Source organism: Odocoileus virginianus, unplaced genomic scaffold (assembly GCF_023699985.2).
Source record: "Odocoileus virginianus isolate 20LAN1187 ecotype Illinois unplaced genomic scaffold, Ovbor_1.2 Unplaced_Scaffold_12, whole genome shotgun sequence".
Lineage (NCBI taxonomy): Eukaryota > Metazoa > Chordata > Mammalia > Artiodactyla > Cervidae > Odocoileus > Odocoileus virginianus.
In genome coordinates this window covers 233,351-255,674 of record NW_027224274.1, presented here as the reverse complement: position 1 = coordinate 255,674, position 22,324 = coordinate 233,351, and the positions used below count along the sequence as shown (strand labels likewise).

The 22,324-nt window shown below is 43.2% G+C and overlaps 1 protein-coding gene across 4 annotated transcripts in view; it reads right to left on the bottom strand.

Annotated features, from left to right (window-relative positions):
* GPR161 (G protein-coupled receptor 161) overlaps positions 1 to 16,665 on the bottom strand; it is a 57,157-nt gene extending 40,492 nt beyond the window's left edge. The window contains exons 1-2 of one of the 4 annotated variants that reach the window (XM_070462728.1): positions 16,436 to 16,661; positions 15,370 to 15,487 (exon numbers count right to left, since the gene is read on the bottom strand). The gene's annotated coding sequence lies outside the window, so the exon portion shown is untranslated. Of the gene's footprint in view, positions 1 to 15,369; positions 15,488 to 16,435 lie in introns of all 4 variants that reach the window. The other 3 variants (XM_070462731.1, XM_070462727.1, XM_070462732.1) reach the window with 3 other exon arrangements.
* Between the last annotated feature and the right edge of the window lie 5,659 nt (positions 16,666 to 22,324).

Genomic DNA, 22,324 nt, shown 5'->3' with positions numbered 1-22,324 from the left:
GCAGAGACAACTCACAACATCAACAACACATTTGGCCCAGGAACTGCTAATGAATGTACAGTGCAGTGGTGGTTCAAGAAGTTTTGCAAAGGAGACAAGAGCCTTGAAGATGAGAAGCATAGTGGCCAGCCATCAGAAGTTGACAACAACCAACTGAGAGGATCATCAAAGCTGATCCTCTTACAACTACACAAGAAGTTGCCGAAGAACTCAGTGTCAACCATTTTACAGTCACTGAGCATTTGAAGCAAACTGGAAAGGTGAAGGAGCTCAACAAGTGGGTGTCCCATGAGCTGTGCATGCAAAAGCTCAGTCGCTTCAACCATGTCCAACTCTGGGTGACCCTGTGGACTTTAGCCTGCCAGGCTCCTCTGTCCATGGGGCTCTCCAGGGCAAGAATGCTGGAGTGGATTGCCATGCCCTCCTCAAATGAGGAGGGGAATGGACCTCAAATCAAAAAGAAACGCTGTTTTTGAAGGGTTGTCTTCTCTTATTCTACACAACAATGAACCATTTCTCAACTGGATTGTGATGTGCGATGAAAAGTGGATTGTACATAACGACCAGCTCAGTGGTTGGACTGAGAAGAAGCTCCAAAGCACTTCCCAAAGCCAAACTTGCACCAGAAAAAGGTCATGGTCACTGTTTGGTGGTCTGCTGCCCATCTGATCCACTACAGCTTTCTGAATCCCAGAGAAACCATTACATCTGTTTGGCAAATTGATGAGATGCACCGAAAACCGCAACGCCTGCAGCCGGCACTGGTCAACAGGAAGGGCCCAGTCCTTCTCCACAACAACACCTGACTGCAGGTCTCACAACCAACGCTTCAAAAGCTGAATGAACTGGGCCAGGAACTTTTGCCTCATTCACCATATTCACCTGACCTCTCAGCAACCGACTACCACTTCACTGAGCATCTCGACTTTTTGCAGGGAAGACACAAAACATGTCTGTATCACTGAACCACTTTGCTATATGCCTGAAACTAACACAGTACTGTAAATCAATTTTACTTCAATTTTTTAAAAAACACACATACGCACACACAAAAAGAGAGAGAGAGACAGGGCCTCCAGTAACAATTCCCCTTCAAAAACGCACCAAAACCCAAGCTGATCCTTGGAAATGCCTCATTCTAGAAACAGAATTTTATGAGTTGGTGGGGTTTTATCACTTTAAAATGTCAAAACTCTGTTTCAAATCTTTAGGCAAAATTCATGAAAATCTATCACACATTTTCCTATATTTTAAAATAAGCTATGCAGATCATAATGATTTTCATGACGACTCAAGGTCATTAAATGCCAATATAAATGGAATTCTGACCTCAGATTTCAGTGCTAATGGAATGCTCTCTTTAGAAATTTTAGAGAAGACTGCTCAGCTTCCCAGTTACTCAACTAGGGGGTTATCCCTGTGAGTCTTTACTACATGGCTGAAAACACAGTGATTCCCTCAAGCCGAGTAAGGGCAATGTGATTTCCTTTTATATTGGGTTGGACAAAAAGTCTGTTCAGGTCTTTTCAAAACATCTTACAGAAAAACCTGAACTTAAAAAAAACAAAAAAAAACAAAAAAAAACCTCTTTCTTTTAATCAATTTATTTATTTGGCTTAAAGAGATGGGAATACCAGACTACCTTATCTGCATCCTAAGAAATCTGTATGTAGGTCAAGAAGTAACAATCACAACAGGACGTGGAACAACGAACTGGTTCAAAATTGGGAAAGGAGTACATCAAGGCTGTACGTGAACCGTGAACTTCCAGATGTTCAAGCTAGATTTAGAAAAGGCAGAGGAACCAGAGATCAAATTGCCAACATCCTTTGGATCATCAAAAAAGCAAGAGAGTTCCAGAAAAACATCTATTTCTACTTTATTGACTATGCCAAAGCCTTTGACTGTGTGGATCACAATAAAAAACTGTGGAAAATTCTTCAAGAGATGGGAATACCAGATCACCTGACCTGCCTCCTGAGAAATCTGTATGCAGGTCAAGAAGCAACAGTTAGAACTGGACATGGAACAACAGACTAGTTCCAAATCGGGAAAGGAGTACATCAAGGCTGTATATTGTCACCCTGCTTTTTTTTTTTTTTTCCATTTACTTTTATTAGTTGGAGGCTAATTACTTTACATCATTGCAGTGGTTTTTGTCATACATTGAAATGAATTAGCCATGGATTTACATGTATTCCCCATCCCGGTCCCCCCTCCCACCTCCCTCTCCACCCGATCCCTCTGGGTCTTCCCAGTGCACCAGGCCCGAGCACTTGTCTCATGCACCCAACCTGGGCTGGTGATCTGTTTCACCCTAGATAATATACATGTTTTGATGCTGTTCTCTTGAAACATCCCACCGTCGCCTTCTCCCTGCTTATTTAACTTATATGCAGAGTACATCATGAGAAATGCTGGGCTGGGAAGAAGCACAAGCTAGAATCAAGATTGCTGGGAGAAATATCAATAATCTCAGATATGCAGATGACACCACCCTAATGGCAGAAAGTGAAGAAGAACTAAAAGGCCTCTTGATGAAAGTGAAAGAGGAGAGTGAAAAAGTTGGCTTAAAACTCAACATTCAGAAAACTAAGATCATGGCATCCAGTCTCATCACTTCATGGCAAATAGATGGGGAAACAATGGAAACAGTGACAGACTTTATTTTGGGGGGCTCCAAAATCACTGCAGATGGTGACTACAGCCATGAAATTAAAAGCTGCTTGTTCCTTGGAAGAAAAGCTATGATAATCCTATACAGTGTATTAAAAGCAGAGATATCACTCTGCCGACAAAGATCCATATAGCCAAAGCTACAGTTTCTCCATTAGTCGTGTCTGGATGTGAGAGGTGGACGATAAAGCTGAGCACCAAAGAACTGATGCTTTCGAACTGTGGTGTTGGAGAAGACTCTTGAGAGTCCCTTGGACTTCAAGGAAATCAAACCAGTCCATCCTAAAGGAAATCAGTCCTGAATATTCATTGGAAGGACTGGTGCTGAAGCTGAAGCTCCAATCTTTTGGCCACCTGATGCGAAGAGCCACCTCTTTGAAAAAGACCCTGATGCTGTGAAAGAATGAGGGCAGCAGAAGAGGGCAATGGAGGAGATGGTTGGATGGCATTGTCAATTCAATGGACATGAGTTTGAGCAAACTTTGCGAGATGGTAAAGGACAAGGAAGCCTGGTGAGCTGCCGTCCATGGGGTCACAGAAAGTCACAAGACTGAACAACTAAACAGCAACAAACTTACTTGGCTGAGTCGGGTCTTAGTTTTGGCACATGGGATCTTCACTGTGACACAAAGATTCTCTAGTAGTGGCACGAGGGCTTAGCTGCTCCATGGCATGTGGGTTCTTAGTTCCCTGACCATGGTTCCAGTTTGTGACCCCTTCATTGCAAGATGGATTCTTAATGACTGGACCACCAGGGAAGTCCCCTAGAATGAACTTTTTGGTCAACTCAGTACCAAGTGTGCCTTGCATATTCTGATTCCTTTTGAAACTTTCTCTGTAATTTATTCAAACATTGGCTGCCCCTTTCCCTATACGGAGGATATTTACCTGCAGCTTTCCTTGTCAAGCTTAGGAAAGGTCTATGTAAAGTAGAAGCCGATATACTGAGGAAGGGCTTCAGTGCAAAGTTCTCCAGGTATGGCTTCTGTCAGACAGATGCCATTCCCTTCTGCACCTTTGGGGAAGGTCGATTTTCTACTTCTCAGCACTTTGCAAGATATGCTAACTGTATCTATATGGCCCAAATGAGTAAGAAAAACAAAGGCCCTTGAAACAGTTCAGAGCTCTCCATTCAACTTTAATATTTTCTTAAATGATAAAAGGGAAACTGCTGAATTTAAAAAAAAGATTGTCAAGTCCTATTGGATTTTATGCCACCAGAAAGACAAATAGATAAGTGCAGATAATGTTAGTTATATACCAAATGACTTACATTAGAATTTTCCAAAAGGCTAAATCTCAAAAACATGAATTTCCTGAAGAGACTATAGTTATATTTGCAGGCATTATTTGCACAGATCTGCATAGCAAGGTAGAGATTATTTCTTGGTTACCTTGCTTCCCTCTTATTTTTATTTCCTCTATAAACCATCCTATCACACATTATCTAAGTCATGCATTCCCAAACTCTGGGTGGCCATTACTGTCTATAGACCAAATAAATGATGTTGCACACATGTGAATTATTATTCTTCAATAATAAATTCTTCACAATAAATATGATATTGTGGTCAATAAAATTTGAATTCATCTTTTACACTATTATTAATTCACATGAGCTCTCTGTAATTACGCATTTTTTTTTCCAACTGAAGTGATACCAAAAGCACAGGTGAATCCACTCAGTCTGGCAGAGCTTGGTGATCACTATCATAAGCTCTTACTGACATTTATACGAATAACATCTGAAGCTGCTTACATCTACCTTAGCAGCAAAAGTCTCAAGAAGTCTTTCTGGAACATCCCATCCTCACAATGACCCTGATCACCCTTTACATCGAGTTCTTTAACATTACCTTTTCAGACATGCGTGTCTTAGCAAAAATTTTTATTTTAGGTGAGTATGCTTTCCCTTGCAGATGGATTATAAATTCTTCCTCAGTTTCCCTTTTGAATATGCAACAGTACTTTGAATGTGGGATTTTATATCCCCCCTACTCATAGTAATATCCATTTTGATTTGATATTCAATAGAAAGAACATGTTTTTCAGAACCTTAACTAAACCTTGGTTTGAATTGCATGTGATTACATGCTATCTTCTAACTCTCTGAGCCTCAATTTCTCCAAAAAGGTCAAAACAGTGGAATTAACCAACTTCATATGATTACCAAGGAGAATATATGAAGTAACATGTGTGAAAGCAGCTAGTAGAGTGACTGTCAGGAGATAAACTTAAAAAATGTTCAAGAAAACTACTTAAAACATGAAAAGAAAATTCTCCTTTTCCCTTTCAAATTTTAATTAAAACCAAAGAGGTTTCATTTGACCACTAAGTGAATAAAAGAGAGGAGAGAAAGGCTGTTGAGAAAGACTGAAGAAGGGAAACACGTCTGACCCTACTGGGGGCTCAGGGCTGACAGCTCAGTCAGCAGGAGAGCACTCAGCCAAGAACTCAGCTGCTCGGTAACCACTGAAGCAGAGGCTCTAGCTGAGTCAGGCTCTCAGGCACCCAGGTGACCAGTTGACTGAAAAACATGCAGTTCTGATTTACCTACATCTGTGCTGAGGGGGACTGATATTCCAGGCCACAACCCCTTCCCTGAAAGAGCAAATCTCATCTTTTGAAGCTAAAGATAGAAGCAGGATGGCTGGGAGGGTCTGAAAATGTCTAATTGGAAGACTCTAGATAATAATCAAACTCAGTTACTACCCCAATATTTTACAAGAGTGGTTCTCAAGGAGGGGTGATTTTGCCTCCACTTCCACTTCAAGAGATATCTGGCAATTTCTGGAGACATCTTTGGTTGTCACATCTCAGGGGATGCTACTGTCATCTAAGGCCAAGGATGCTGCTAAACATCCCATAATGCACTGGGAAGCCTCCTGCTCACCCCCAACAAAGAATTATCCAGACCAATGTGTCAGTGGTGTTGAGGTTAAGAAAGCCTGTTCTATAGGAGTAATTGGTTTCATTCTACTTGTTCCTATGTACACTAAACGAACAGATCAAGAAAAATAAAATGATTCCCTCCATAAACAAATTTACATACATGCTCCAAGAAGACAAGAGACAGAAGCTATGCTGAGAATAAGGCTGACTTGATTACTTCTGTCACAAGATAACTAATGATTACTAAGCTAATTGGTTTTACCCTTTATTATTTCTTTTACCCATTATCTTCATTCCAGTTCAGTTCAGTCGCTCAGTTGTGTCCGACTCTTTGCGACCCCATGAACCACAGCAGGCCAGGCCTCCCTGTCCATCACCAACTCCCAGAGTTCACCCAAACCCATGTCCATTGAGTTGGTGATGCCATCCAACCATCTCATCCTCTGTCATCCCCTTCTCTTGCCCTCAATCCTTCCCAGCATCAGGGTCTTTTCCAATGAGTCAGCTCTTCCCATCAGGTGGCCAAAGTATTGGAGTTTCAGTTTCAGCATCAGTCCTACCAATGAACACCCAGGACTGATCTCCTTCAGGATGGACTGGCTGGATCTCCTTGCACTCCAAGGGACTCTCAAGAGTCTTCTCCAACACCACAGTTCAAAGCATCAATTCTTCGGTGCTCAGCTTTCTTTACAGTCCAACTCTCACATCCATACATGACCACAAGGAAAAACCACAGCACTGACTACTTTGTTGACAAAGTGATGTCTCTGCTTTTTAATATGCTATCTAGGTTGGTCATAACTTTCCTTCCAAGGAGTAAGCGTCTTTTAATTTCATGGCTGCAATCACCATCTGCAGTGATTCTGGAGCCCAGAAAAATAAAGTCAGCCACTGTTTCCACTGTTTCCCCACCTATTTGCCATGAAGTGATGGGACTGGATGCCATGATCTTAGTTTTCTGAATGTTGAGCTTTAAACCAACTTTTTCACTCTCCTCTTTCACTTTCATCAAGGGGCTCTTTAGTTCCTCTTTGCTTTCTGCCATAAAGGTGGTGTCATCTGCATATCTGAGGTTATTGATATTTCTCCCAGCATCCTTGATTCCAGCCTGTCTTCCTCCAGCCCAGAGTTTCTCATGATGTACTCTGCATATAAGTTAAATAAGCAGGGTGACAATATACAGCCTTGACATACTCCTTTTCCTATTTGGAACCAGTCTGTTGTTCCATGTCCAGTTCTAACTCTTGCTTCCTGACCTGCATACAGGTTTCTCAAGAGGCAGGTCAGGTGGTCTGGTATTCCCATCTCTTTCAGAATTTTCTACAGTTTATTGTGACCCACACAGTCAAAGGGCTTTGGCATAGTCAATAAAGTAGAAATAGATGTTTTTCTGGAACTCTGTTGCTTTTTCAATGATCCATCAGATGTTGGCAATTTGGTCTCTGGTTCCTCTGCCTTTTCTAAATCTAGCTCGAACATCTGGAAGTTCACGGTGTACGTATTGCTGAAGCCTGGCTTGGAGAATTTTGAGCATTACTTTACTAGTGTGTGAGATGAGTGCAACTGTGCAGTAGTTTGAACATTCTTTGTCACTGCCTTTCTTTGGGACTGGAATGAAAACTGACCTTTTCCAGTCCTGTGGTCACTGCTGAGTTTTCCAAATTTGCTGGCATGTTGAGTGCAGCACCTTCACAGCATCAACTTTTAGGATTTGAAATAGCTCAACTGGAATTCCATTACCTTCACTAGCTTTGTTCATAGTGATGCTTCCTAAGGCCCACTTGACTTCCCATTCCAGGATGTCTGGCTCTAGGTGAGTGATCATACCATCGTGATTATCCAGGTCATGAAGATCTTAGAGCCCAGCAAACTAAACTCATAATGCTAAAACTGAGATTTCAGCTTAAAATGGTATTCCTCTGAATATACTTTTCTGATGACCATATCTGAGACAGATGCCAGAATATAAAGCCCTGAGGAGCAGGGGAGGCCCCTTCCCTTACCACACTGCTACTTGTTCTGAGACACTTCTAACTTCCCCCTTCTCATTCCTCCCTCAGCTACCTCAAAAAAATATTTACTGCATACCTAAAGAGCTAAGCTCTACTTTGCAGCCGGACATAGCACCAAGCAACATGCCAAAACCTCTCCTCTCCTGGAGCTTACATTAAGGGAACAGGGGACTCAGACAGCAAACAAATACATAATCAATAGTAGAAATTCCCAGTTATAATGTTAATAAATACTAATGATGTAACGCCCAACATAATAAGTATAATTAACATGGCCATATGTTATATATGAAAATTGTCAAGAGTAAATTCTGAGTTCTCAGCACAAGGAAAAAAACTGTTCTATTTCTGAATCTGTATGAATCTATTTAGATTCATTCAAATCTATTTTGAATCTGTATGAGATGGCAGACATTCACTAAACTTATTGTGATAATCATTTCATGATTCAAATCAAATCATTATGCTGTACACCTTAAACTCGTACTGTGCTGTATGTCAATTGTATCTCAGTCAACCTGGAAAAATATGAAAAGAAAAAAAATAACTTGATAAAAAACAAAAATATAAAAAAATACACAAAATAATTCCTAAGAGTGGTGGGTGCTATAAGGATAAGTAAAATGGAGTAACGGTGGGTGAGCTGGGAGTGAGGAGTCAGCAAAGACTCTCCAAAGAGCTAAGGATTTGAGCAGAGACCAAAAAATGATACAAGGGAATTTCTGGCCACGGGAAGAGCCCTTGCAAAGGCCCTGAGCTAGAATGAGCTTGGGATGCCTGAGGAATAGCAAGGAAGCTGGAGAGGAGTGAGGAAAGAGGCAGACTGTAGAAACAGCAAAGGGCCAGATTACACAGGGCACCGTGGGTCGTGGTAAGGAGTGTGGATGAGATTCCATGTGGGAACAGAGGCCCCTGGAATGATGCACCTGACTCATGTTTTAGAAGGGTTATTCTGCTGCTAGGTGAAGAATGGACTGTAGGGCCCATGCATGGAGGCAGAGACACCAGTTTGAGGCTGCTGCTATATCCCTAGAAAGAGATAAAGGCTTGGGCCAAGGTTGTGGTAACAGGTGTCAAGAAGGGATCAGGTTCACCATCTCCAACACTTGAGAGCCGAAAGAAGCTTTGGAAGTAACTCATTCTAACGTGTTATTTTATAGATGATGGACTGGAGGGCCCAAAGAGGTGAAGTGAGTTTTTCATAGTCATATACCTAATCGTTGACAAACCCAAGTTTCCTGACTACATCTCTGCCCTTACCTGGCCATCCCAGAATACATGTAGGAATAGGAACCTCTAGAATGCAATCCCAAGTCTAAAATAAAAGACTATCTTTGCTGAGGGCAAATATATGAATCAAAATTGAATCCAATGGGCCCTTCCTTGTAGTCTCTCCATCATCTGACACCTTTGACAATTTTCATTTTTCTCCTGAGACTTTTCCTTCGTCTCCCTTGTTCCAGCTCCCTTCTGCCTCTCCCCACTCAGTTTCCTACCAGTTTTACATCTACCTGGAATCATTCTGCACTCTAAGTGTTACAGTTTCCCAAGATTTTGTCTGGGAGGCACTACTTCCTTCCTCATCTACAAAGGAAATTAACTCTTTACTTCCCTTTAATCTCTTCCACTTGCTCTGCGGTTGCCCCTGAGTTCCTTGTGAAGAGTCATCCTTTTCCTCCTCTGAGTTCATGTGACTTCATGGATGTGACACCACTGAAGCCTTACCAAGAGCATCTTCCAACTCCCTCTGACCCAATCAGATTCTGAGACATAAAGGGATTGTTGCTGGGAGAAACCCAACTTCCCCCTGTACTGGATTTGAATCTGCAACTTCCCCTAGCCACCATGAGGGGAGAGCATGAGTCAGGGAAGTTAAGAAAAAAAGTCCTGATGAATCATTTGAACTCTGATCCATGCATAAAGCCAAATACACGCTACAGATTTTTAGTGACATGAGCCAGTAACTTTCTTTTCTGCTTTTGCCAATTTGAACTGGATTTTCTACCACTTTCAAAAGGAAGATTCCTGTTTGATAGCTCATCTCTCCTTCTCCCTCTCTCTTTGTGTATGTTCCCTCTCTTTACTCACCAAAACAAGGTTGACTCCAAAATCTCCATCTATAGCTTAGACAACACTTGGGGGCTCCAGATTTATTTCTACCCAGAAGATGTTCTCTCCCACATGTCACACCCAGGTACCTCAGAATTCATCAACTCTGCTTCTATCATCTCAATATGCAGTACTTCATGTTTTTCTCTACTCTAGAAAAATACATCACCACCCACCAGAATCACTCAGGACAGAAATCTAGGACATCCTAGATCACTCTTGTCAGATAATCCCGATGGCCAGGACTGACACTTTCTATGTGACCTTGGGCAGATTAATGGATATATCTGGGCTTTGGATATCCATACTGAATGGCTAGGATTCAATGAGAGAATGTAAGTAAAGCAATTAACGCTGGTGGGTTCCATTCCTTATAGACATTTAGTGTACCACTGACTCCTAACTCAAAACTTCATCTGCACTGCTGTTACCACAGATCAGAGCCTCATCATCTTTTCCCTCAATGACAACCAGATGTTTCCATCTCACCTTCCTGTCTTTAACCTCACCCCTACTCCAATGTGTCCTCCCACTGCTGCAAGGCTGAACACTGCTACGCAAACCTGGTCATGACATACCAGCCTCTGGTATCTGCAGAATGTTTTCACTTACAGGAGCCAACACTTCAGCCATACTGAACAAATCACGGTTCTCAAAGCATGCACTGCTCTCTCCAATGCCACGACTTTGCACATGACAATGGCCCCCTTGTCTAGAATGCCCTTTCTCTCTCCCACCTGGAGGAGAGCTCATCCTTAAGATTTGCTTAAAAAAAAAAAAAAGTTACAATAAAAGTGAAAGGAAATAGACAGGCTACATTAGCTAGAGGCTCACCAGCAAACCTGGACCTTCAACCTTGATCTCAAATTCAAACTTTGACCTCCCTGGTGTCAGAAAGGAAAGACACTGAAAAAGAGTAAAAGATACAATAATTTTCAATAATTTAGATGAAAAATGCAAAGAAAAATGGAGAGGAAAGAGCGAATTTAAGAAAAAACTAATTTTCAGATAGGAGAAGGCTTCCTAAATGACAGAAAACTTGAAGCCATAGAGAAAAGTCTTATAGACTTAACCACATAAAACTGGAGAAGGAAATGACAACCCACTCCAGTATTCTTGCCTGAAAAATCCCATGGACAGAGGAGCCTGGTGGGCTACAGCCCATGGGGTCACAAAGAGTCGGACACGACTGAGCAACCAACATTAACTCATGCTGCTGCTGCTGCTGCTGAGTCACTTCAGTTGTGTCCGACTCTGTGCGACCCCATGGACTGCAGCCCACCAGGCTCCCCCGTCCCTGGGATTCTCCAGGCAAGAACACTGGAGTGGGTTGCCATTTCCTTCTCCAATGCATGAAAATGAAAAGTGAAAGTGAAGTCGCTCAGTCGTGTCTGACTCTTAGCGACCCCATGGACTGCAGCCTACCAGGCTCCTCCGTCCATGGGATTGTCCAGGCAAGAGTACTGGAGTGGGGTGCCACTGCCTTCTCCGAACACTAACTCATAAACATCAAACAACCAAAGGTACAATAAGCAAATCTGGGAAGACAAAAAAGGCAAGATACGTAATTTATTAACAAGAAAAGAATTAGCTTTTAAAAAGACCCTCACAAATTGACGAGATCACCAACAATTCAGTGGAAAAACTGTTAAGGAATGTGAAGAAGTATAAATCCATTAGTGCACTTTTTAACAGCAGAGTTAGAAGAACCTGTCAGCGTTTAAAACCAACACAACTTCAATACGGGACGGTCTCCACGGTATATGCTAAATTCTTCACATTCTATAAGCAGAATGGGGTATTTAGATACTACTATGACAATTTTTTTAGAGGAAGAAAATTGAAAATAAAATTGAATATTTTATTTACCTATAAATGCATAAAAAGTGGCAAAATTAGTTGTGCCAAAAAAGGAAAATAGAGGGCTACGTAGAAGGGAGGTATTTCCATTTACAGCCTTTGAATACTACCTACGCCGTATGCACACATCTGTCTCCAAACAAGTGAACCTAAGTAATTAAATACACTCAATCTCTTTTTCTGAATCATCCCCAGATCCCAATAAACAAAAGGAATTCTGCTTAAATAAATGTTTAAAACATACATTTCCTTTGACCCACCAACTTCACTCCTAAGAACAACTTTTATCCAGAAATACTCTACAAACACAGAGACTTAGGTATAAGCATGTTCACTACCAGTTCAGTCACTCAGTCGTGTCCGATTCTTTGTGACCCCATGGACTGCAGCACGCCAGGCTTCCCTGTCCATCACCAACTCTCGGAGTTTGCTCAAACTCATGTCCATCGAGAGTCAGTGATGCCATCCAACCACCTCATCCTCTGTCACCCTCTTCTCCTCCTGCCTTCAATCTTTCCCAGCATCAGGACTTTTCAAATGAGTCAGCTCTTCGCATCAGGTGGCCAAAGTATTAGAGTTTCAGCTTCAACATCAGTCCTTCCAATGAATATTCAGGACTGATCTCCTTTAGGATGGACTGGTTGGATCTCCTTGCAGTCCAAAGGACTCTCAAGAGTCTTCTAGAGCACCAGAGTTCAAAAGCATCAATTCTTCAGCACTCAGCTTTATTTATAGTCCAACTCTCACATCCATACATGACTACTTGAAAAACTATAGCTTTGACTAGACAGACCTTTGTTGGCAAAGTAATGTCTCTGCATTTTAATATACTGTCTAGGTTGGTTACAGCTTTTCTTCCAAGTAGTGAGAGTCTTTTAATTTCACGGCTACAGTCACCATCTGCAGTGATTTTGGAGCCCCCCAAAATAAAGTCTCTCACTGTTTCCATTGTTTTCCCATCTATTTGCCATGAAGTGATGGGACCAGATGTCATGATCTTAGTTTTCTGAATGCTGAGTTTTAAGCCAACTTTTTCACTCTCCTCTTTCACTTTCATCAAGAGGTTCTTTAGTTCTTCTTCACCTTCTGCCATAAGGGTGGTGTCATCTGCATATCTGAGGTTATTGATATTTCTCCCGGCAGTCTTGATTCCAGCCTATGCTTCCTCCAGCCCAGCGTTTCTCAAGATGTACTCTCTATATAAGTTAAATAAGCAGGGTGACAATATACAGCCTTGATGCACTCCTTTCCTGATTTGGAACCAGTCTGTTGTTTCATGTCCAATTCTAACTGTTGCTTCTTGACCTATATACAGATTTCTCAGGAGGCAGGTCAGGTGGTCTGGTATTCCATCTCTTTGAAGAATTTTCCAAAAATAAAAATAAAATTAAGCTAAAAAAAAAAAAGAATTTTCCACAGTTTGTCATGACCCACAGTCAAAGGCTTTTGCATAGTCAATAAAACAAAAGTAGATGCTTTTCTGGAATTCTCTTGCTTTTTCTATGATCCAAAGGATGTTGGCAATTTGATCTCTGGTTCCTCTGCCTTTTCTAAATCCAGCTTGAACATCTGGAAGTTCACAGTTCACATACTGTTGAAGTCTGGTTTGGAGAATTTTGAGCATTACTTTGCTAGCGTGTGAGATGAGTGCAATTGTGCTATAGTTTGAACATTCTTTGGCATTGCCTTTCTTTGGGATTGGAATGAAAACTGACCTTTTCCAGTCCTGTGGCCATCACTGAGTTTTCCAATTTTGCTGGCATATTGAGTACAGCACTTTCATACCATCACGTTTTAGGATTTGAAATAGCTTGACTGAAATTCATCACCTCTACTAGCTTTGTTCCGAGTGATGCTTCCTTAGGCCCACTTGACTTCACATTCCAGGATGTCTGGCGCTAGGTGAGTGATCATACCATTGTCGTTATCTGGGTCCTGAAGATCTTTTTGTGATGCGAAGATCTGGGCCATGAAGACCAAAATGTGGTCCACTGGAGAAGGGACTGAAATGGCAAACCAGTTCGGTATTCTTGCCTTGAGAACCCCATGAACAGTATGAAAAGGCAAAAAGATAGGACACTGAAAGATGAACTCCCCAGGTCAGTAGGTGTCCAACATGCTACTGGAGTTGAGTGGAGAAATAACTCCAGAAAGAATAAAGAGACAGAGCCAAAGCAAAAAAAAACGCCCAGTTGAGGATGTGACTGGTGATGGAAGTAAAGTCCGATGCTGTAAAGAACAATATTGCATAGGACAGAATGATCTCTGTTCATTTCCAAGGAAAACCATTCAATATGTTCACTATAGCATTGATAATAGATGAAGCTGGGAAAAAATCTCAAAGCCCCTCAATAGGAAAATGTTTAAATGAATTCTGGTGAAACTATACTATAAAATACTATGTAGCCATTAAAAAGAATGAAGTATATCTATGTTATTGACATTAGAAGACATCCAAGTCTGATTATTAAGTCAAAAAATTAAGTCATGGAGCATATAATTATATATGATCCTCATTTATGTAGTTTTAAAAGCATATCCAATATACTCAGGTGGGTCCTAAAGTTGGAAATGCAAACAGTACTTTATCATATTTTATAATATAATATCAATAAATTATATATTATGCATTCATATTACCTCTGTTTCTAGATTTGTTAAACTGGCTAACAAAAACTACTTGGAAGTATTCTCTTGGTGCAGGACTAAAATCACAGAGGAGATCAGTACTAATACTGGCTGAATGAACGAAGTATTGAGTCATAAAGTCAATCCTTACTCCAAACTCCAGGTAGCACTACCTCCAACTTTGTTGATGTTTGTTGCTCTCAAAGAAAACAGCAAGAAAACATCACTTCTGCCCTCCAGTTATGCTTTATTGCATCTCAGAATGAGAGCAAGTACTTCCTAAGGTTGCAAGCTGGCAGTCTGCAGACTACAATGAGCCTACACACATGATTTGATTGCCCAGCATACTTTGAAAACTGTTTTGAATTAGTTGCCAATTTTAAAAACACAGAGCTTTCTTCCTTAAAAATTTGCAACTTTCCACTGCTCCCCCCTCCCCAATTCAGATTCACACCTGCTTCTATCTCTTTACAGAAGGTATGTTCTACACACAGTCCCCACATAGCCATTCTACACTCAGGCTTCCTGACTGGTCCCAGCAGAGTTTACATCACAGAACTGTACCTCCTTTGGGTGGCATTTAGATCAGTTCCAATTCACCCCATTCTGTCTTTCACAGAACCCAAGCGACGAACTCAACTCTCTGATCACATGGCCAGGCCTCATTTCTGACTCCCCCTGCACAGGGCTGCAACACAAAGAAGATGATTTGACTACTTTAGGCTTGGACTTAGTCTCTAAATGCCAAGCAGGCCTCCTTGTGAAAAGTTCCTATTCTTCCCAGCAAGGTGGCGGAGTTGCAGGGCAAGGAAAATCCTGAGATCAAGGACCCACATGTGATGCAGCCCGTGTGAAAAGTACTGGCAAGTCAAAAGATCTGAATATATCTTGGCTCCTTACTTGCTGAGCAGAGTACTTTTCTCGACTCTCAGTTCCTCACCTGTAAAAGCTGCTAATAACACTCAGAGGGCTGTTACATGAATGAAATTTAAAAGTGTGTATTAAAGTGCTTGAAAGCATCTTAGAAGCTAAAATGAGTGTAGACTAAGGCAGGAAGAGAGGCACTGGGACTGAAATGGGTGGTAGAATCCCAGTTAAAGAAAGCTGGATGAAGAGCTCCTGTCTGTGCAATCTGAGGTGCTTCCAAACAACCTCTCTGCTGGGGGCCTGGGAAATACGTTTCCTCACCTACCTCAGTGGCCACGAGGGATTATGAGGGAAAGCCATCAATATTTTTCGATGCGGTAGCTCCAAAGCTCTTTTCTGGGTCCAGGTCACAGGTGGAAAAGAGGCTGGGCTGGGTCTGTTGGCTGGATGGGGAGGGGGCACAGTGACGCTCACCCCACCACCACCATGTCGAGCCTCCCCCTCAAACACTGAACTGGATACATCAAGGAACCAAAGTCCTTTCCCTCCAAAACCACACCACGTTCACAGGGAGGAGGTGGTTTCAGGGCTCTTGAAAGTACAGACACAACGGATGAAAGGTATAGTAAAAAAACAAAACCAGCCTCAAAGATGTGAGATAAACTGATAACGCACCGCTGGGTGGTTACGAGAGCACAACCCAGAACCCCACCGTTATTCAGAAGACATTCTTATCCCACACGCCTTTGTCAAAAGGTTTGGACCGGGGCTAAGCTCTGGCCCAGAAGGCGGGCCAAGTACCCCCAAACTAACCGAATGTCCGCTGGCAGACCTGAGGAGCAGAAACGCCGAGCCGGCGCCCAGGTGGGCCGGGCGCCTTCTGGGCGCACCTTCCGCCCAGCTCAGGAGACAGCGCCCTAAGCCCCGACTGAGGATGTAGCGCACCTGGTCCTCCCAGATTTCGGCTAAGGCTCCAGGCCGCTTTGCCCCGCACACCTGTCCCGGAGGGGACCAGGGGGCACGGGGACGCACCGCGGTCCTCGCTTTCCGGGGGTCTGAGAAAGGGGCTTCCGGCAGCGCGGGCGAAGCCAGGCGGGCTGGTGGGATGGGCCTCTCAGAAGCCCCCGGCCGCAGGAGAGGGGCGCGCCCTCAAATCTTACCACAAAGAGCCCCGGGTCCCCGAAGCAAAGCGGAGTGCGCGGGGAAATAACTGCCTACCTCCAAGCGGCGCGGAGAAAAAAGCGCCGTGGGGGCGGGGAGGCGTGGGGGAAGGGGGCGCAGAGACCCCGCCTGGCTGCACCCCCGCGCCCTCCCGCACGGCACAAAGAACTCGGCGCCGCTCCATGCCTGCCAGCGCCCCACTTCCCGCCCGCGCCCCGGCGTGTACTCACCCAGAGGCCGCCGCCGCGGCAGCTCAGGGCCGGGTCGGCCCGAGCCGCCTCCCCGCCTCCGTCGCCGCCGCGGCAGCAGCTTCCTTCCTCCCCGCCGCGCTCGGGGACCGGAGGTTTCGGGTTTCAGCCCGCGGAGCCCCGCTTCGCTCCTCCCGCCGCCCCGCCGCCAGCACGCGTACCCGGCCAGGGCACAGCCCGAGTAACTTCGCGGCGCTCGCGCCTCCCGCCCCTTCTCCGCCGTCCCCAGCCCCTCCGCCCGCGGGCCCCCCGAACCCCCCGCGCCCCGCACGGCCCCGCCCGGGCTCCGCGCGCCGCCGCCCCTCCCCACCCCGGCGCCGCCGCTCCCCATCCCTCACACCCCTTCTTTTCGCGCCCGCCCTCCTTCCCGGCCACTTTTCCATTTCTTCCCACGGTCGGCCTCAGCTGCTGCTCTTTGTCTCGCCCCCACCCCCTCGGCCCGTAAACCTTTGTGGTCCCTTCTCGGGCCTTCCCCGAATCCCGTTCCTCCGTCCCAGTTCCAGCTGTTAGGACGTCGTCTTTGCCATTCTCTCTGCATTGCACTGATACTTTCGGCTTCTTCCCGTAGGCTCCGCACAGTCCCATTCTCCTCTAGTCTCTCCGTGGACGACTCCTGGCATCGCCTTTCCTGCTCACCTTTCATTCATCCAGCCAACGTGCCTGAGCATCTGCCTGCTTCCAGGCACCGTCCCGCGCCCTGGGAAAATCACTGTGAATTCACCCGCGAAACCAGTCTTTGAGGATCCCACAACTCCTGAGAGTGGGAGGGTGAATGTAAACAGATCTTTTCAAGGCTACTCTCTACCTCTGAGCCAAGGCCAGGGAGCAGTAATTACAATACACAGACCAGGGCGCTGCGGGTTCAGGGAACAAAACAGTTCCTTCTCATATATGGTTTTACCCCCCTTCCTCAGTTCCCATGTTGTGTAGCATCCCTAGCCTCCTGCGTTTTCTGTGCAGCAGTCTTAATAAAAGGACAAAAAGTTGAAGCATACAATAAAACTGCTTTAAAAATGAAGGTGGAGAAGGAAGAAAGAAACTAAAGGGAGAGGAAAGGGGGTAGCAAATGAATCGGGTAAGAAATTATAAAGCCCAGTTCACCAAACTCCAGCAAAAACGGATGCTATGCCCAGAACAGGATTCAAATAACAGTAAAATCCATGCACTTTGATAAATGTATTAGTTATTCCCTTGTCTACAAGTTGGCACTGTGGGAGCTGCCTCCTTATTAATATTAGGCCGCTGAATTACCGTTTTAGAATGATAATTTACTGTCAAGCACCTGCCAAACTCCCAGCTTGTCTTCAGGGACAAAGGAGATAATAGGGACACAAAAAGTACACGGATGCCTTAATATTCCTATGGGACAGCTGCTTTATTTGGTCAAAAACTGGAAGCTGAAACTCCACACAGAATCTAGGTCACCAGCAAGTTAGATGCTTGAAAGACCTTAAAGCAGTCTGTTCCTGAGGGTATTTTAGACTTTTATTCTGAAATCCCTGTTTATTTTTTTAATCTGCATTGACTCAGGCACTGGCTAAGCATTGTGACCCTGGGAGAGTCATTTAACCTTCCCGAATCTCAGCTCTCAGCTTATTCATCATATATTAAATAGGCCTACTCACACCTGCCTATTTGTAGAGTTAGAAAGATGAAATGAGATAATGGAAGTAAATCCTCAATGCTATAGAGAGCTAAACCCTTTTGAAAGTTGGCATTCAAGGAAGATCTGGTAATATATGCCATGGACTGGCATGGAGACAATGAGAATCAAAAACAGTTATGGCTCTGTATCCACCCATGATGCCAAAGATGTCCTTCCCAGAATTACTCTATTTCATTTTGAACTCTTCAACTGAAAACAGTTTTTCTCTCCTGCTACTCATTATCAAATATGTTATTTATCACAAAGGTTTTTCCTCCCATAGCTCATAAACTGAGAACTTACTGTGCATTCAAGAATAGAAACTGCTAGCGACAAATGCATTTTTTTTCAGTTGCTCTCTCAAAGTTTTTTTCCTTCTTCTAAACCTAATATTGAGGTATGAGCAGTATTCAGTCAAACACAGCGAAATGGGCAAAATATTATTCAAGTATATATCACTGTATAGATTACAGTCTTGTGAAAAACATGACATTGATTTTGTGCAAGGATTAATTCAAAAGATATATAATAATTTTCTTCTTCCAAATCAGTTTCATAAGCCATTTCATTTGGGGTTCCCCAAAGACTTCTGAATTAAGATGATGAGAGGCCTCATCCAAGTGAATCTTAAATGCTGGCTGAGGAATCTACCTATGATGACCCATCAATGTTATAAAATTTCCTTTTTTATAGAACTTCAGTTATTTTTACTTTTGGTTGTGCTTGGCCTTCATTGTAATGCACAGATTTCTCTAGTTGCGGTGCACAGGCTTCTCAAGTTGTGGCATATGGGCTTAGTTGCCCAGTGGTGTGTGGGATCTTAGCTCCCCATCCAGTGATGGAACATGTGTCCCCTGCATTGGAAGGTGGATGTTTTACCACTGTAGCTCCAGGGAAGTCCTTATAACATCTTTTCAAGACAGCACTTTACATAAAGCTAGTCAGAACAAAACTGGGAAATATATCGCATGTTCCACGTGGAGTATTGTTCCTTCACTCTTTACACCAAATCCTTTTTACCCTTGACATGTCCGTTTACATGTCTTCCCTGACCAATCTAAATAACGTTTTCTAACCTCTGCTCTCTCTCAGAGCCACAATTTAAAATGTATCCCAGTTATTATATATATATATTTCTGTTTGTTTATAATATAGCTACACTTATAGACATGAATTCTGTGATGTCAGGAGCCCTGTTTTATTTACCACTCTAGGACTAGGGCCCAACCCAATAAAACACTTAGAATATATCAATGAAAAAATAAAAATAAAGTATGTCTTCAGGGGCCTTGGTTCTCAAACTTTGGGATATACAAGGATCCCTTGGCGATTTCTTAAACAACACCAAAAGCTCAAGTGACAGAAGTTTGATATGTTGGATTTAAAAAAATTTAAAAACTATGCTTCCTAGAACACCATCAAGAAAACAAAAAGAAGGCTCAAAGAACGGAATAAATTATTTGTAGTTGACAAACCTTACTCATGCCCTCCTCCAGGGGGTCTTTCTAACCCAGGGAGTGAACCCAGGTCTCCTGCATTGCAGGTGGATTCTGTACCATCTGAACCACGAGGAAAGCCCATGAATACTGAAGTGGGTGCACTATCCCTTCACCAAGGGAACTTCCCAACCCGGGAATCAAACTGGGGTCTCCTGCATTACAGGTAGATTCTTTACCAGCTGAGCTACAGGGGAAGCCCTTTTCTATATATGCAAAGATGCAAAAATCCAGTGTCATTGAAATTCTTCCTTAGATATGCATGTTAAGTATCTACCAGCCCACATATCTACAACACAGAATGCTTCATCATATTTTTCATCCTAAACTCCTTTCAGGGTGTATAGCAGAACAATGGCTAACTGCAGGGCCTAAAGACTTGATTCTTGTAGAACTGCATTTCAGGCAACCTTCTTTGTTTTACATGACAATATGGGTGAATCTCACAAGAGAATGGTAAGTTCTTAAAAAAAAAGGACCCTAAGGAGATATATTATATGATTCCAGTTTTTAAAAGTACAAAAAGAGGTAAAACTAATCTCTGCTTTTATAATTTGGGTTAATGAGTGCAATGAGGTAGGTAGTGATTGGAAAGGAGTGTGGAAGGGATAGAGCAGGTAACTTTCTATTTTTTGAGCTGGGAGTTGGTTGTACAAATGTGTTCACTGTGAAAATTTATTGAGCTGCATACTTCTTGTAGGGCTTTCCTGGTAGCTCAGATAGTAAAAAATCTGCCTACAATGCAGGAGACCCAGGTTTGATCCCTGGATCAGGAAGATCTCATGGAGAAGGGAATGGGCTACCCACTCCAGTATTTTTGCCTGAAGAATTGCACAGACGGAGGAGCCTGGTGGGCTATAGTCCATGGGGTTGCAAAAAGTCGGACACGACTTAGTGACCAACACTTTCACTTCACTTTTCATACTTCTGGTGTGTGCACATTTTACATTTGTATTTCACTTGATGACTTAAAAAAATTCACAAACTAAAAGTTGAGAGCTATGTTTTATTTGGTGGGAATTTTTAGGACTTCAAGCCCAGGAGGCAGCATCTCAAGTAACCCTGAGAGAACTGCTCCTAGGAGGTGAGGGGGAGTCAGGTTATACAGAAGTTTTACAACAAAGGGTAGGTAGGTCGGAACATCAAAAGATTATTGTTAATTAAAGGAAACCAGATTTGTCAAGTTAAGAAATTTAGTGCTTTTCTTTGTATGGGAAGACGAAAGTCTGGGCCCACTGAAATCATTCCTTTGATATGCACCTCGGATTTCCCTTGTGGCTCAGCTGGTAAAGAAGCTGCCTGCAATGTGGGAGACCTGGGTTTGATCCCTGGGTTGGGAAGATCTCCAGGAGAAGGAAAAGGCTACCCACTCCAGTATTCTGGCCTGGAGAATTCCATGGAATGTATAGTTCATGGGGTCGCAAAGAGTCAGATATGACTGAGCAACTTTCATTTTCACCTACCTGGAGCCAGTTTGTAGTATTCTCACATCCTGAGTTTCCTCGGGGCTCACCTTGGGGAGTGGCTGCAGTCTACTGTCTGCTAGATGGCAGGTATTCTTTCCTTCCTGAGTTCTCTCAGGGCTCGCTGGCTCATGTTGGAGGGCTGAAATTCTGATGAATGTGACATCCTTTGTTTTCCAATATGGCAGGAAATATTCCATTTCTCACACTTCAATAACATTCAGTAGTTTTTAGAAACTACACTAACATACTGTACTTCACTTATCAGATTGATGGAAATTCAAGAGTTTGATGCCATACTTGACAGGAAGGTTCTAGGGCAACAGGCGTCCTCACACACAGCTGCAGAGGGCATGGAAGCTCCTCTTCCCACATCCCCTATTTTGCCCTACCCATCTCTTCCACCACTGGGCTGTTCTTGAGTGTTCTTTGTAATAATAAGAAAGCAGTAATAGTAAGAAAACACTTTCCTGAGTTCTGTGAGGCATTATAGCAAATTATCAAACCTGAAGGAGAATCATGGAAACCCCTGAATTTGTAGTCACTGGACAGAACTGTAGGTAGCCTGGACACCTCATTTATGTCTGCCATCTGAAGGGAAGGTAGTCTTGTGGGACTGAACCCTTCACTGGTGGGATCTGAGCTAATTCCAGGGGTTAGTCTCAGCATTGAACTGAATTCTCAGATACCCAGTCTGGAGCCAGAAAATCAGAGAATTGTTGGTGTTGGAAAAGATACCATGTATTTGGTATTGGGGTTGGGGAGAGACCTTCAGTTATATACACTTTACTCTTTGATCTACAACAATAGCACTTCAAGGAATCTAGCCGAAACAGTTGTGCTTCAAGGAATTTAGCCAAAATATAAAATGTTGCCTTTAAAATGTTCCATTTAAACATCAAAATGTTCTGGATGTCTGTCCATAGGGGGACTGATTGAATAAGTTATGATTCAGCAGTACAAAAGAATGAGGAAAATCTCCATAAACCGTTACAGAGTGGCCTGTTTTAAAGGGATAATAGTATCCCTCTTTTAAAGTCAACTGTGCCATACAAAGCATAATCACAGACATGATATCTTATCATATTCAGAGATTAAGGGATTATGGCAGGACACCTTTGTGAAGCCGCTTCCTTCAGCAAATCACTGCATAACAGATTACCACACATTTAGCAACTTGAAACAACACCTATATATTATCTCACAGTTTAGGAAGAAACACAGGTGGATCATCTGGTTTCTATGCTCACGGGCTTACACTGTCAAG